We start from the raw sequence: 13,729 nt of genomic DNA, 5'->3' as shown, positions 1-13,729 counted from the left end.
GTCAATCAATATTTTGGAATGCTATTTAATGAAAGGCAATGTACATGGCTGAAGTAAACTTGGTGCCAAGTCTAATGCTGAGTCTTGAGGTGATGGGAACTAAGCTACCAGACTCAACATGCAGCTGGCCATGCAGTAAATAACCAGTCTCATTTCTATAAACAAGTGGGACTCTAGTAGTAAACTCAAAGGTGTTATTAATTCACTTTGTGAAAACAACTGTGGTAGATCATTTTGATAATGTATACTTTCATTTCATAGAAATAAGGGGAATGTCAGTGCTTGTAACTGGCAGAATGATACATGGTAGCTCTAGGAGTCAAGCGCTCTGTGGCAGAGTGGCAGCACGTTTTTGCACAGTCTCCCTGAAAACAATATCGTTTGTTGAGACACCTGTGTCAAGCTTGACTTTAGTGGTAAATGCCTCTTCAAATCAGGGTAAGCGCTGCTCTTTGTATCAAGAACAGAAAATATAGAGCTGCAACGTGGAAGTAGTGAGTGGTTAAACAGTTAAAAGTTGACACTTGCTAAATAAATCTGCATGCTGTTTACTCAGAAGTATTACTCATCAGTTTAAACAGTACTGTGCATTAACAGTTTAATAGAAAAATCTTGGATACTCTGCCTCATCTACCAAATGCAGTCTCTTTTTTTATTTTTTTTTTCTAAAAAGACTTTGTAAAGGGTGGGTTTTCTTCAGTGAGCTTCCATTAGAGTGAAACTCATTGAGTTGATATTAACAGATCAGAGTTACACCCTAGCCATAGGGAGTAGATGCTGCTCAGCCACATGGGTGGGGTGCACAAGTAGCAATGATACATATTCAGTAACATTCAACAGAGGTAATGTTCAAAGTCCTTCGTGGCTTTTTGGTTCTTTTGTCACACCCCCCCATGCCCCTCCCAAAAAAGAGAATAGCTGCAGGGGCTAACATGACTCTAAAGAGCTGAGGGAGACTTTGAAAAGGGGAATTCTTTTAAAAACAGAACAATAAGGCTTGGGACATCTCCTGCTTGTTTAATTCAGTGTCCACTTGCCTTCATTGGAAGCTTTGAAGGTAATTCTCCTAATACAATTTCTATTGTAAAAGAATAAAAAGATTTTTTTTTCTCTGAGAAAACAAATAAAGCTTGAAAATATGCATTTGCTGTCTCTTTAGTGTCATCTAGGTGAATGGACTTACTGCAGAGGAATCAAAATTCTGGTGTCTTGAACATATCTGTTTTAAATGGGAGGGGAGGAAGAAAGGTTTAATATTTAACTCCTAATATTTAAATGTCAGATATATTGATTGGTATGAACATGGGCATTAGAATATGTTGGGGTTTGGGAGGAGGGGAACAGAGAAAGAGGTGTCCATCTTTCTTCCCCCCAGTAATCTGAAATAACTTGTGGGGATTTGTGTATAACCTTAAAATTGCTGTTTTGAGTAAGCAAGTATAGCTGGGGCTGCTCAGCTGATATGTACTACTTGCCCTGATGTATGTTATGATGCTGATAATGAAACTTGTAGATGTTGTAGAGAAGCTGTGCTTTCGGGCGAAGATTAGATGGATTGCTCAAGTTATTAGTCCTTTACTGGAAATAACAAAAGTTTCTTTCTTTAAAATTGAATCAAATATGTTATTTCAAGATTGGCTGTCTTACACATTCCATTATTTTAGCACTGATATCGGGAATTCTTAATATATATGATATTGCTTGTCATTTAATGTTACTAAATTTGCTAAGTGCACTTATTGGTGGACATTATATATTTCCTGAAAGAAGACTTTAGGGGTGTTGTCCCACAAACGGTTCATTTACCTGGTGTGCAAGCCAATAACACACAGTCGAGGTATTTTCAAATTAATTTCATTGATGCACATGAATGGGTGCCTGTCTCGACAGCACACCCTTGTCTCAAAAATTCTCACATTCATACGCTTAACTAATACATATTCATTGTTATTTTCCTTAATGATTGGTTCTTTCTTCTTCATCCCTCATGTAAATTAGTGCCCAGACTCTGTCTTCTTCCTTCATTGTCTTCTTTTGAGTAGGTGGTCAATGAGTTGGTGGTTGTGATCTCCCCCTGTAGGAATTACCTTTTACCTACTTCTTCCCTAATCTTGGCAGTTCCAAGCAGTTCTTCAAGGTTTATTGACCAGACCACAATCCATTACCTTTTCTGACATAAAGCCCCATTGTCTAATAGTTAGTTCCTAAACCCTAAATCATGTCTAGTTATTGTTTCCCTATTTTAAATATTAACTGATGAGGGCTGTACACAGGACTTTAGCAGTTCCCTGGTTATTTCAATCATATTATACATACTATTTGATAACGGAGAAAGCCAGTGAATCGGCAGTTTCAGTTGACTACGTAAGCATATGCTGCAGCAAACCTTAATGCTGTCACTTCCAAACTGTTGAAACTTCCCTTTCGGGAAAGAAAAAAAATAGTTCTTTGTCTCTCTTGGCACCCTTTTGCGACTCTTGGGTCCATGTTCCAACTGCAGCAGTAAGTTGCAGCTTTATTAGTAAGTAGTTACAGTTGAGACTGTTTAAAGCTGGACTAAAGCTTTCAGTCAATTCCAGCCCAACACACTTGATTAATTATAAACAATGCAGATTGTTTCATATTGACCAACCCAATCTTTCTTTGTATGTGTGTTCCAGTTATGTTTCATAACAATCACTTTGGCTTTGAAAGTAGATATTATAATTCTCTGAAGAATACATCCTTATGGAGTGGAGGCCTGGATATCTAATTGGATATGCTTTGAGCAGGAGGGTGGTACTAGAGATCCCTTGCAACCTAAGTTATTCTGATTCTATGATAAAACCACATTGCTTACAGCAGTTAAATTCTTTCTTGCTCATGTCATAATATTTTCTACTTCACAGCAAAAGGACTCATTCCTGTCTTGAAATGATCCTTTTTTTTAACAAAGTGATGTTTTATTACCTCAAATTTGCTAGTTTTCAGACTTCGTAAATAAAAGATCTGATTTAACTGTCTCCTTGAAGTTTTGCTTTATTCTTGCACTGTTCGAAGGTGCAGCTTCTACTTATTTCCATTCTTGTTTATACCTGCCCCCAAATATGCTAAACAAGGCTAAGCAGGAAATAAAATGTTGCTTTCATGTGTTGTTTAGTGTTATTAGTAGGTTTGAGGAAATCTGTTAGGTAAACCTACTATTTTGAAATGTAAAAAGAAAGTGCAAAGATAAACAACAACAGCTAATTAGATTATACTTCCCATAATCTAATCAAACAACACATAGGACTTAAGGTTTGTACAAGTGTATCTAATTGATCTTCAGAGACTTATTGGGCTGGCTTGTGTTTTAATTCTTGAAAAGAGGCCATTGTGGCTGCTAGACTCATTTCTTTAATAGATCAAGTGTGCTAAGCCAGCAATACCAGACATACATAGCCTCTTTTTGGAGTATCCATGTGAGTAGACAGGTGATGCACATGGAGTAAACCCATGCTCCGTTATGTGTTTGGGCTTGGTCACATGAAAAGGAAGTCTGCAATATGTGACCTGAGGCTGCAATTAGAAGCAAAACTTGTGTGTCACCTGGCTGGAAAGGTTTTCTGCCAGCCTCATTGATTTATAGTGTCTCACTATAAAATGCTTCAAGAAAGGTCTTATTTTTTTAGATCCCTATGATACACAGGCAATCTGCAAAGTTTTCCTTTACTATCCTAGACTGTGGGGGAGCTTTGAGTCTGGAGTGCTTTTGGATGAAAATACCATAGCTTCACCTTTCTGCCATTTTTATGGCTGTTACTTTATCATGCCTGAACTGGACTATATGCAGATCTGTCTGAATGTGAAGATCTGGTGGCAGCATATGAATTTTGTCACTGTTGTGTAGAATGGACAGGGAACACCTTGCTTGCCTACCATCAAGTTGGGAGTCTCCCTCCCCTTGCTTTAGCAATGGATAGAAGTCAGCTTTTAATGTGTTGCCATTTAAAGCAGATAACAGCATGAATATGGCCATTCTCTGTTATGGACGTTCGTGACAAATTGGAGGAGCCAATTTGTATTAAATAAAAAGATTGAATTTATTAGCAAGCGATAAGAGAGCAAAACAGCACTGGGCGGCTGGGGAGACAGTGCTCCGCCAAAGGCTCGCACCGAAAATCGGGAAGAGTCTCTTTATTTATACAGTCTTTAATTCCTGTATACGTGACAGCTGGTATCTTTGGCATTGTGTGCGCTTGCGCCGTCAGTTGTTAGGTGGTCGTAATCTGCCTTCTGGTGGTTGCTGGGATGAAGGCCAAAGTCTTCCTCAGCTGTCTTTTAGGTGACCTAAGTCCCACTCATGCTCTGTAAAACGTCTTTCTACATACGTTAATCATCAGTATGCAATTGTTTTCTTAACTGGATACTCGTGGTTTTAGATAAGCGAAGAATGTCCCTACCCCCACGTGCGATTTCATGAACAAAGTTAACCCGTTCATTACAATCCCCCCTTTTCTATTTTATTCTGATTTTGTTCATTAAATCGATCCAATGTTTCTTTTGCCCGCCCGAGGATAGGAGTAATTCCCCTGTCCCCGATTTGTTCATATTGCTTTCGTAGCAGCATTAAGTGTGCAGCTTCCAAGCGCCCTTTAACAATAGCGATCAAATTATTGAAAATTCATGGCCCAAAAGTCAAAAATAAGATCAACAAAATAAGAGGTCCTGTAATAGTTGACAATAGGGTGGTTAACCAGGGTGAATAATTGAACATAGACTCATACCAGCTTTGTTGTGCTTCCCAGTCTTTTTTCCGTTTTTCTAACCCCTCTCGTAGTTTGGCCATTGTATCTCTAACTACTCCAGTATGGTCAACATATACACAACACTCCTCCCGTAGGGTTGTATATAACCCCCCCTGCTGCATGAACATTAGGTCTAAGCCCCGTCTGTTTTGTAATACTACTTCTGATAAAGACCTAACAGACTGTTCTAGGGCTGTCATGGCCTCTTCTATCCTAGCCAAATCCTCATCGACTGCTACCCTTAAGGATTGAAATTTTTGATTTTGTTGTACGAGGGAGGTTATTCCTGTACCAGCTCCAGCAGCTCCGATGATTGCCATGAGGGTTGCCACCGTGAGGGCTGTGAAGGGCTCACGTTTCTGTATGTGATGGGCCTGAGTAGTTTAATAGTCATAAATGAAACTTTCGGGATGGTAAATAAGCCTAGGTATCACAGCTACTTGTATACAATATTCAGCTGTCCAATTAAAGACCTTTAGGGATATACAAGGTGTAACCCCAGTTTGGGAGCAAATCCACTTAGTATTATCTGCAGGGATTAACCACTCAGCTGTTATCTCTCCTGATTTGCGAGTTGTGTTACACAGGTGTTGTTTGTCTTTTGGGACATTTCCGATACACTTTCCTTTTCCTGATACTTGGGACATTGTTATCCCTTGCTTACGTCTAGATTCCTTATTCCATAAGCACTGAGCTGGATTTGTTCCGTTGGCCTTCTTAAATCTACTGTCCACCCCAATAGCTTCATAAAAGGGTGGCCGAATGTTGTAACATAACTAACAATGCTCAGTTATATTAGGGTGGGTGGCATTCAGTACCTGATAACTGGCTTGAAGCATATCCCACAATGGGCTGACTTCGGGTGCAAGAGTCGAGGGTTTGATTTTTGTTGATATGCCTGGGGTGTTATTTTCAGTGACGTTTATGTTAGGAAAGATTGTAACAGTATGTACAATACTGTTACTATCATCTTCCTCTGCTATGACTGGATTTGGTCCCACACCGGAGGGTTCATTGGGCACCGGCTCCTTCCTTATTAGAATTATTCCCCCTGTATCGGTGCCTGGTTCCCAAAACCTGATTCCCCAAGTTCTCCCTATAGTCCATCCTAGATCTTCAGGTTTTGAAATGTTAAGATAAATATGCCAACATGTGCCTCCTCGAACCGAACCTTGAGGCCCATAGGTGGGTTTTTGACATCCTGGCAGTCCCCATCCTACAGTTAAAAATTGGTCTTTTCCTCCCCCTGGTGCCTATTCTGATGCTATTGTTTCACAGCCCCAATATGCACAGTAATATTCAGCTGGGTGATTGCAATATCCTTTTCCTGGATTGTTAGCTGGACACATATAAAAGGCTTTACGCTGAACTGTATACTTGCGAGTACTCTCATCAATGGGGGCCCATCCATGGTATGACCTTACTAGGGAACTTAAGTGGGCCGTGAAAGAGGGAGCGCCCAGGGTAATTCTGTTTTGTATGACAACTGAGTGTTCTAATTGTATTAGTGACCATTTGAAGGGTTGATGGCTGACATTGCCAGATACCGTAGGCCCAACAAGCAAATACCACAGTAACATCATCCAAACACGGATTGCTGGTGGGGTTCCCCAAGGAACACCAATAGGTGTCGATGTCAATTCCCGATTATCTCTTTGTCAGGGCATACCCGGTCGGGCTCCCAGAGTCTATTCTTCCTCTCGAAGTGTCTGTTTCTCGTTATTACCTGCCGATGATCTCACGATGTACTCACACTCCCTTTTCCGTACGCCTCTGCCTACTTTGCCTACTCCGGTGCCTGGAGCAGCGAGGTTTCTCATCTTCTCGGCAGCAGTCGTACTTCTTAAGGGCGTGTTTTCCACTTGCAAAGCCCTTACGGGATTTAGCTCCTCCCCGGGAACTGTGCAGAATATTTTATATTACCTGGGAAATGACAAGACACTTGCAGGATTCAGGGTTATAGGAGCTTCGGGTTGGTTAGGGATTCCCTGTAGCTACCCCCCCCCCCGTAAGGCAGACGTGTTTAGTCCCCTTCTCCTTTGGGTACACTGTGTACAGCCGTCCCTAAATGAGTGGCTGTTCCTACAGTGTGTCTACCAGCATTCCTTACACAAATTTTATTTAAGAGCAGAAGCTATTTTAGTGATACGTCTAGCTTGCTTCCACGCGAATCTGATAGCACACCACCTTATAGTTTCAGGCCAATCGTTCTCATATACTTCCCAGGTTTCAGGTACTAATAATTCCCACCCACAAATTAGTCTATTAATTTCCACTCTATTCAATTGGTCTCCACGGGGGAATTGGTACTCTCGACACTTCATACAATAATAATGTCTCCTTCTAGAACTACAATACCATTTCTGACCGTACTTTACACAGTTACAAAACACCTAACTCTAATGGTTGTGGTTACGATGCTTTAAACACGGAATCCCGCTAAAATATTCCGGTGGTCTAGGGACTTCAGTCTCCACTTCACAACAAAAAGGTAAGTAAGTACTGAGGAGTTCCTGTTAATTTATATATATATATCAGCTCCGCCGGTTTGATGAGGTATCTGTTCTGTATGCCAAGGAGTAAAGTTCACCACCTGTAAATTATCTCCAGGTGATACCTGGAACCACTGGTATAAACTAGGTTTTACCGTTCTTCCAAAAGGATTCATTCATTCATGCAGTTCCTTTTTCTTCCTTATCACTAGTTTTAAGTCTTCTGAAGTCTTTGCTACTTCCCACTCATCTCTGGGTAAAGGCCCTTTAATTCGCGAGGCGTGCGTCCATCCTCGTTCTGCAATCCGGACAGCAGTTTCTGTGGTAAGTAAAACAAGAAAGGGCCCCTCCCACCTAGGAGTGAGAGAGGATTCTTTCCAGGCTCTGATTAATACCATATCACCTGGCTTTACTGAATGTATGGATATATCTAGGGGTGGCCTCTGTACCACCATTCCCTTCTTTCGCAATCACTCTCTCCTTTTCATCAGCTGAACAATATAAGGGTTAATATTATCTTCATCTAAAGTAGGATAATTGGCTGGGCATTCCATATCATAGGGCATGCCATATAACATTTCAAATGGGGAAATTCCAGTATCCGCTCGGGGCTGAGTCCGAATATTTAATAAAGCAATTGGCAAACATTTTACCCATGACATTTTGGTTTCTATCATTAACTTAGTTAATTGTTTCTTTATTTCTCCATTCATTCGTTCTACTTTCCCGGAGCTTTGGGGATGCCACGGGGTATGGAACTCCCACTTAGTTCCAAAGGGGGCTAGAGCTTTTTTTACTACTTTGGAAACGAAATGTGGGCCTCTATCTGAATCAATAGTTTCAATATTTTCATATCGCGGTATGATATGCTCTAAAAGTACTTTTACCACTGTATTGGCAGTTGCCCTAGCAGTAGGGAACGCCTCGACATAATGAGTGAGGTGGTCTACCAATACAAGTAAGTGTCTATATCGCCCTACTTTAGGGAGATCAGTAAAATCAATCTGTATTTTGGCGAATGGTCGGTGTGCCAATTCCCGTCCCCCTTGTACTTTTTCTCTAAGATGCTGCTTATTGATCCTCTGACACGTTAGGCACCCCTGTACGATTCCCTTGGCTACATTATAAACCCCAATACACATGTACTTTATTGTGAATTGATCAACCAGCGCTTGGACACCCCAATGAGTCTTTGAGTGCATACCTCTCATTATTTTCCATGTTAGTGCTTTTGGTAACACCTGTCTCCCATCGGGTAGTTCCCAATTACCCTCTTTTTCCACTACTCCCATTTCCTTCAATTTATCCATTTCTGGTTTACTAAACTGTGGGTTTAGGATTCTTGCCGGCGTTTCACCTGCCGGCGGGGTGATGGTCACAGCAAGTAGTGCTGCCGCCTTGGCTTCTTGGTCAGCAAGATTATTCCCTCGAATTTCAGGGGTCGTTCCTCTTTGGTGTCCCTTAACATGTACCACAGCTATTCGCTTGGGCCCTCTTATTGCTTGTAGAATTTTGACAATCAGTTCCTCATGAACCAAACCTTTTCCTTGAGAATTAATAAGTCCCCGTTCCTCCCAAATTTTTCCAAAAGTGTGTACCACTCTATACGCATATTTTGAATCAGTGTACACAGTTCCTTCTTTGTCCTTTAAAAGTTCCAATGCCTTAAGTACTGCGTATAACTCACATGCCTGCGCCGACCAACTAGGACTGAGGGGTCCGGATTCCTTTACTTCTAGGCTCCCCCCGTCCACAATTGTATATCCTGACTTCCTTTTCCCTGCTATTACTCGAGATGACTCATCAGCGAATAACTTTTTTCCCTCTCCCAATTCTACCTCTTCTAGATCTGGCCTAATTTTCGTTTGTTCTTCAATGGTCTGAAGGCAATTATGTGTTAACTCTTCTTCAGGACCCCCATACAAAAATTGCGCCGGGTTCTGCAAGCTCGTTGTTCCGATCTCCAATTTAGGGGAATGGATTAGGATCCCCTCATATTTTAAAAGCCTAGCATCGGTGATCCATTTTTCAGCCTTTTGTTGGAGAACTCCTCGAATATTATGGGGGGAGAACACCTTTAATTCACTTCCAAATGTTACCTTATTCGCTTCTTCCACTATCAGGGCTACAGCAACGACTGCCTGTAAACAGGTGGGCCACCCTCTACTGACAGGGTCTAATAATTTGGAAATATACCCTATGGGTTTCTTTTTTCCTGCCCACTCCTGGGTCAAAACCCCGTATGCTGTCCCCTCCTCAGTGGCCATAAATAAATAAAAGGGTCTCTTCACATCAGGCAGACTCAAGACAGGGGTGTTAACTAGATCAGCCTTGAGACTCTCTAATCTCTCTTCATCCTCTTGGGTCCATTTAAGCAATCCATCCATAGTTAACTTTTGATACAAAAATCGCGCTTTCGCACTAAAGTTCTCAATCCACTGCCTACAATACCCAAATAGCCCCAACAATTGTCTAATCTGTCGTTTACTCCTCGGGACTTTCAGTGATAAAATCCTATTTACTCGTTCGGGGTCTAACTTCTTAGTCCTCTTGCTTATCCAGTGTCCTAAATATTTTACCTCCTCTTCCACAAACTGTAGTTTTGACCGTGATACCTTGAGGCCTTGAAGGCTCAAGAAATTTAACAACCGTATGCTTTCTTTTCTGACTGTCTCTTGATTTTCTCCTGCCAACAATAAGTCATCCACATACTGTACTAGCACGACCCCATCTTGCAACCGGTATTCCCGTAGAATCCGTTCTAGGGCTTGTCCAAATAAGTTTGGGGATTCCGTGAATCCTTGGGGAAGTACAGTCCACCTTAACTGCTGTCTCCTATGAGTGTCTGGGTCTTCCCACTCGAAAGCAAAATAATCTCTACATTCCTCCTTTAGAGGGCATGACCAGAATGCATCCTTAAGATCTATTACACTATACCATTGGTTCTCGGGCCCCAATTGACTCAACAGGGTGTGTGGGTTTGCCACTACCAGGAACCGGCTGACAGTCCGTTTATTGATTTCTCTTAGGTCATGCACCAACCGATAGCTACCATCGGATTTTTTTACTGGTAAAATCGGGGTATTAAAAGGGGACATGTAGGGTTCGAGTACCCCCTTTCTCAATAGTCTCTCGATCTCAGGTTTTAGTCCCCTCCTCCTTTCATTAGATAAGGGATATTGTTTAACTCTCACTGGAATCTCGGGGTTCTTAATAACCACCTCAAACGGTTTAATATCCAGTTTTCCAACTGTTTCGGGGGTATACCACACTTCGGGGTTAATTTGTTTCTCGTCCACTTCTGTAAGGGGACAAAGCCTGATTTTTAACTCTTCTTTTTCCATGTCCACCTGAATCCCCATTTCTACGATTAAATCCCTACCTAATAGGTTATATTCTGCTTCAGGTACTAACAACAGCATTCCGATTCCGTATCTGCAACTTGATTCCACCGCCACATCTCTTATAACGGGGACCCTAAAAGGTTCTCCTTTTGCTCCAATTACATTAACTTTATCCTCAGATATTTTACATCCCGGAGGTAATGATTGTACAGTAGACCTTTTGGCTCTGGTATCTTCAAGAAAGGTCACCTCCTGGCGCTGAGGACCCACTTTTAAAGTTATCAAGGGCTCTTTCTTACCAGGGGTCCTCAGCACATAGAGCCCTTGACCCCGCTACTCTTCCCGGAACGCTTTTTCATCCTGAATCCTTTTTCTACATTCTCTCTTCATGTGTCCTTTTTCCCGCAATAGAAACATTCTACGGCTTTATCTCCTCTCCTCTCCTCTCGATTCTTTCCTTATCTCCCCCACCAGGCCTACCGGGTCTCCTTATCACACCTTTCTGTCCTTTTCTTACCGCTGCAACCAGCAGCCTAGTCTGCCGCTTTTCAGTTTCTTCTTCTTGCCTCACATACACCTTCTGAGCTTCTCTAAGTAATTCATCCAACCCCCGCTCCTGCCAGTCCTCAATTTTCTCCAACTTCTTTCTAATATCTCCCCACGATTTGGCCACGAACTGAGTTTTCAGCAACACTTGTCCCACAGGAGTGGCAGGATCTACCCCAGAATATAGCTGGAAGCTTCTCCTTAACCTTTCAAGCCATTCTGTCGGGGTCTCATCTTTTTTCTGCTGTTCACTAAAGGCTTTATTAATATTCTGTCCTCGGGGAACAGATTCCCGTATCCCCTGAATTATAATTGTTCTCAAGTCTGACATATTATTCCTGTGAGCCGGATCCTGATTATTCCAGTTTGGCCGATTTAAGGGCCATTTTTGATCCGCTGCCGGGCCAGCCTGATGTTGCTGGTCCCGCACTCTCATCCCAGCCCCTCTAATCATGTCCCTTTTTTCTACGGTAAATAATATGTCCAGGATAGACTGTAATTCATCCCACGTGTACAAATTCGGTCCTAAGAATTGATCCAGCCTCTCGGCTACCCCCAGGGGATCATCTAACAAACTCCCCATTTCCTTCTTAAATTCCCTTACATCCCCTGTATTAAGGGGGACTGCCACATACCCCGTTCCCGGTCCCCCCTGTCCATCCCCACCAGGCACCAACATTTCTCGAAGAGGAAACAATCTTTCTTCTCCTCGTCTTATTCTATTACGTGCAGACCTTCTGGGAGGGGGTGCCGGGGTCGGGGAATCAGGTTCCGAATTTGACCCTCCCTGGGCCTGGGCTATTTCCTGGCCTTGGGGTGGGTCCTGAGGCAGAGGGGCCTGAGGGGCATAGGGAGGGGGCCAAAGGGGGTCCTCATCATCTTTTCGAGGTTTATCTGGTCTGTTTTCCCTTAAGGCAAAGAGGAATGACGGTTCTCAGGATTGGGGAATCCATAAGGCAGCATATTCACTCTCCTCTGGGTTGGCTGGTGGTCGTTTATTGTTTACCCATTGTCCTGGGTTCAGCTGGGATAGAGTTAATTTTTTTTCTTACAGGAACCTGGGAGGTGGGGGGCATAGCCGGGGCAGCTGACCTGAACTGGCCAAGGAGCTATTCCATACCATGTGACATCATGCTCAGTATATAAAGGGGGAGCGGGCCGGGGGGTGGGCTCTTCTTTTCGGTGGGGGAAGTGGCAGAGCGTCGGGTCCCGGGTGGTGAGCAGTTGCACTGTGCATCACTCTTTTTGTATACTTTTTCATTAGTACCGTTGTTGTTGTTGCAATTTCTTTGTGTTGTTCCAGTAAACTGCCTTTATCTCAACCCTCGAGGTTCCAGGTTTGGTTTTTTTTTCTCTCCTCCGTTTTCCCCCCATCCCACCGGAGGGGGGCGGGAGGAGTGAGCGAGCGGCCGCGTGGTCCTTTGTTACCGGCTGGGCTGAAACCACGACACCCATATATTTAATTGTTGACACACCCAATCCTCAGATGACCCGAACACGGGCCAAAGTACATGAGGATTGCTGAGAGGTTTCCCACCCCAAATCTCAATACAATAATTAATCATCTTTTCCTTAGACTTATCCTTTCTCTTTGGTGAACTGTCCCAATATCTTATCATCAGGCCTAAGGGACTATCAGGGGGTATGTCTGGTAACTTATTTCCCTTCCCCATTCTCATGGGTCCAGAGGGCTTGCTTTTCCTCTGTCCAATCTTCCGAGGTGCCCTTATCCACACACACACTCACTTCCCCTCGGTCGTGACTCACTCCCTCGCGGGCTATGAGAACTGTACTACTGGAGGGTCCGCACTCGCGTGATCTCAGAGAGACCTCTCACACAGTCGCACCTCGGGATAACCACCCCAACAAACGGCTCGCAATTTATATACTCACCCGCTCTTGAGGTCTTCGTTTGGGTGCACAAAATTTAAGGGGTCCTGCAGGTTCTTTTGCTCAGTTATCATAATTTAAAGGGGTTCATGGGTCCAGGGTGTGGCGGCGGCACCTCCTCAAGACGGGGCTATCTGGGGATAGGGCGCCTCCCTGCTTGCGAGGGTCCGCACCAAAGAACCTGGATCCGAGTCACGGCACCAAGTTTGTTATGGTCATTCGTGACAAATTGGAGGAGCCAATTTGTATTAAATAAAAAGATTGAATTTATTAGCAAGCGATAAGAGAGCAAAACAGCGCTGGGCGGCCGGGGAGACAGTGCTCCGCCAAAGGCTCGCACCGAAAATCAGGAAGAGTCTATTTATACAGTCTTTAATTCCTGTATACGTGACAGCTGGTATCTTTGGCATTGTGTGCGCTTGCGCCGTCAGTTGTTAGGTGGTCGTAATCTGCCTTCTGGTGGTTGCTGGGATGAAGGCCAAAGTCTTCCTCAGCTGTCTTTTAGGTGACCTAAGTCCCACTCATGCTCTGTAAAACGTCTTTCTACATACGTTAATCATCAGTATGCAATTGTTTTCTTAACTGGATACTCGTGGTTTTAGATAAGCGAAGAATGTCCCTACCCCCACGTGCGATTTCATGAACAAAGTTAACCCGTTCATTACATTCTCCTTAAGTCTTATGCCACACC

At 43.1% G+C, this 13,729-nt stretch overlaps 1 protein-coding gene and 1 long non-coding RNA gene across 6 annotated transcripts in view; one reads left to right on the top strand and one right to left on the bottom strand.

Moving 5' to 3' along the window:
• The window catches only part of LOC138683276 (ceramide transfer protein-like), a 138,076-nt gene that overhangs the window by 85,746 nt on the left and 38,601 nt on the right, over positions 1-13,729 (top strand). The window lies entirely within an intron of this gene.
• On the bottom strand, positions 4,037-13,704 carry LOC138683274 (uncharacterized). Its single transcript, XR_011322878.1, has 3 exons — positions 13,042-13,704; positions 4,428-7,612; positions 4,037-4,380 (listed from the first exon to the last, which is right to left on the bottom strand). It is a non-coding gene; the product is annotated as an uncharacterized lncRNA (long non-coding RNA).

This window comes from Haliaeetus albicilla, chromosome W (assembly GCF_947461875.1).
Source record: "Haliaeetus albicilla chromosome W, bHalAlb1.1, whole genome shotgun sequence".
In the NCBI taxonomy this organism is placed as follows: Eukaryota; Metazoa; Chordata; class Aves; order Accipitriformes; family Accipitridae; genus Haliaeetus; species Haliaeetus albicilla.
This window is presented reverse-complemented; position numbering and strand designations above follow the sequence as displayed.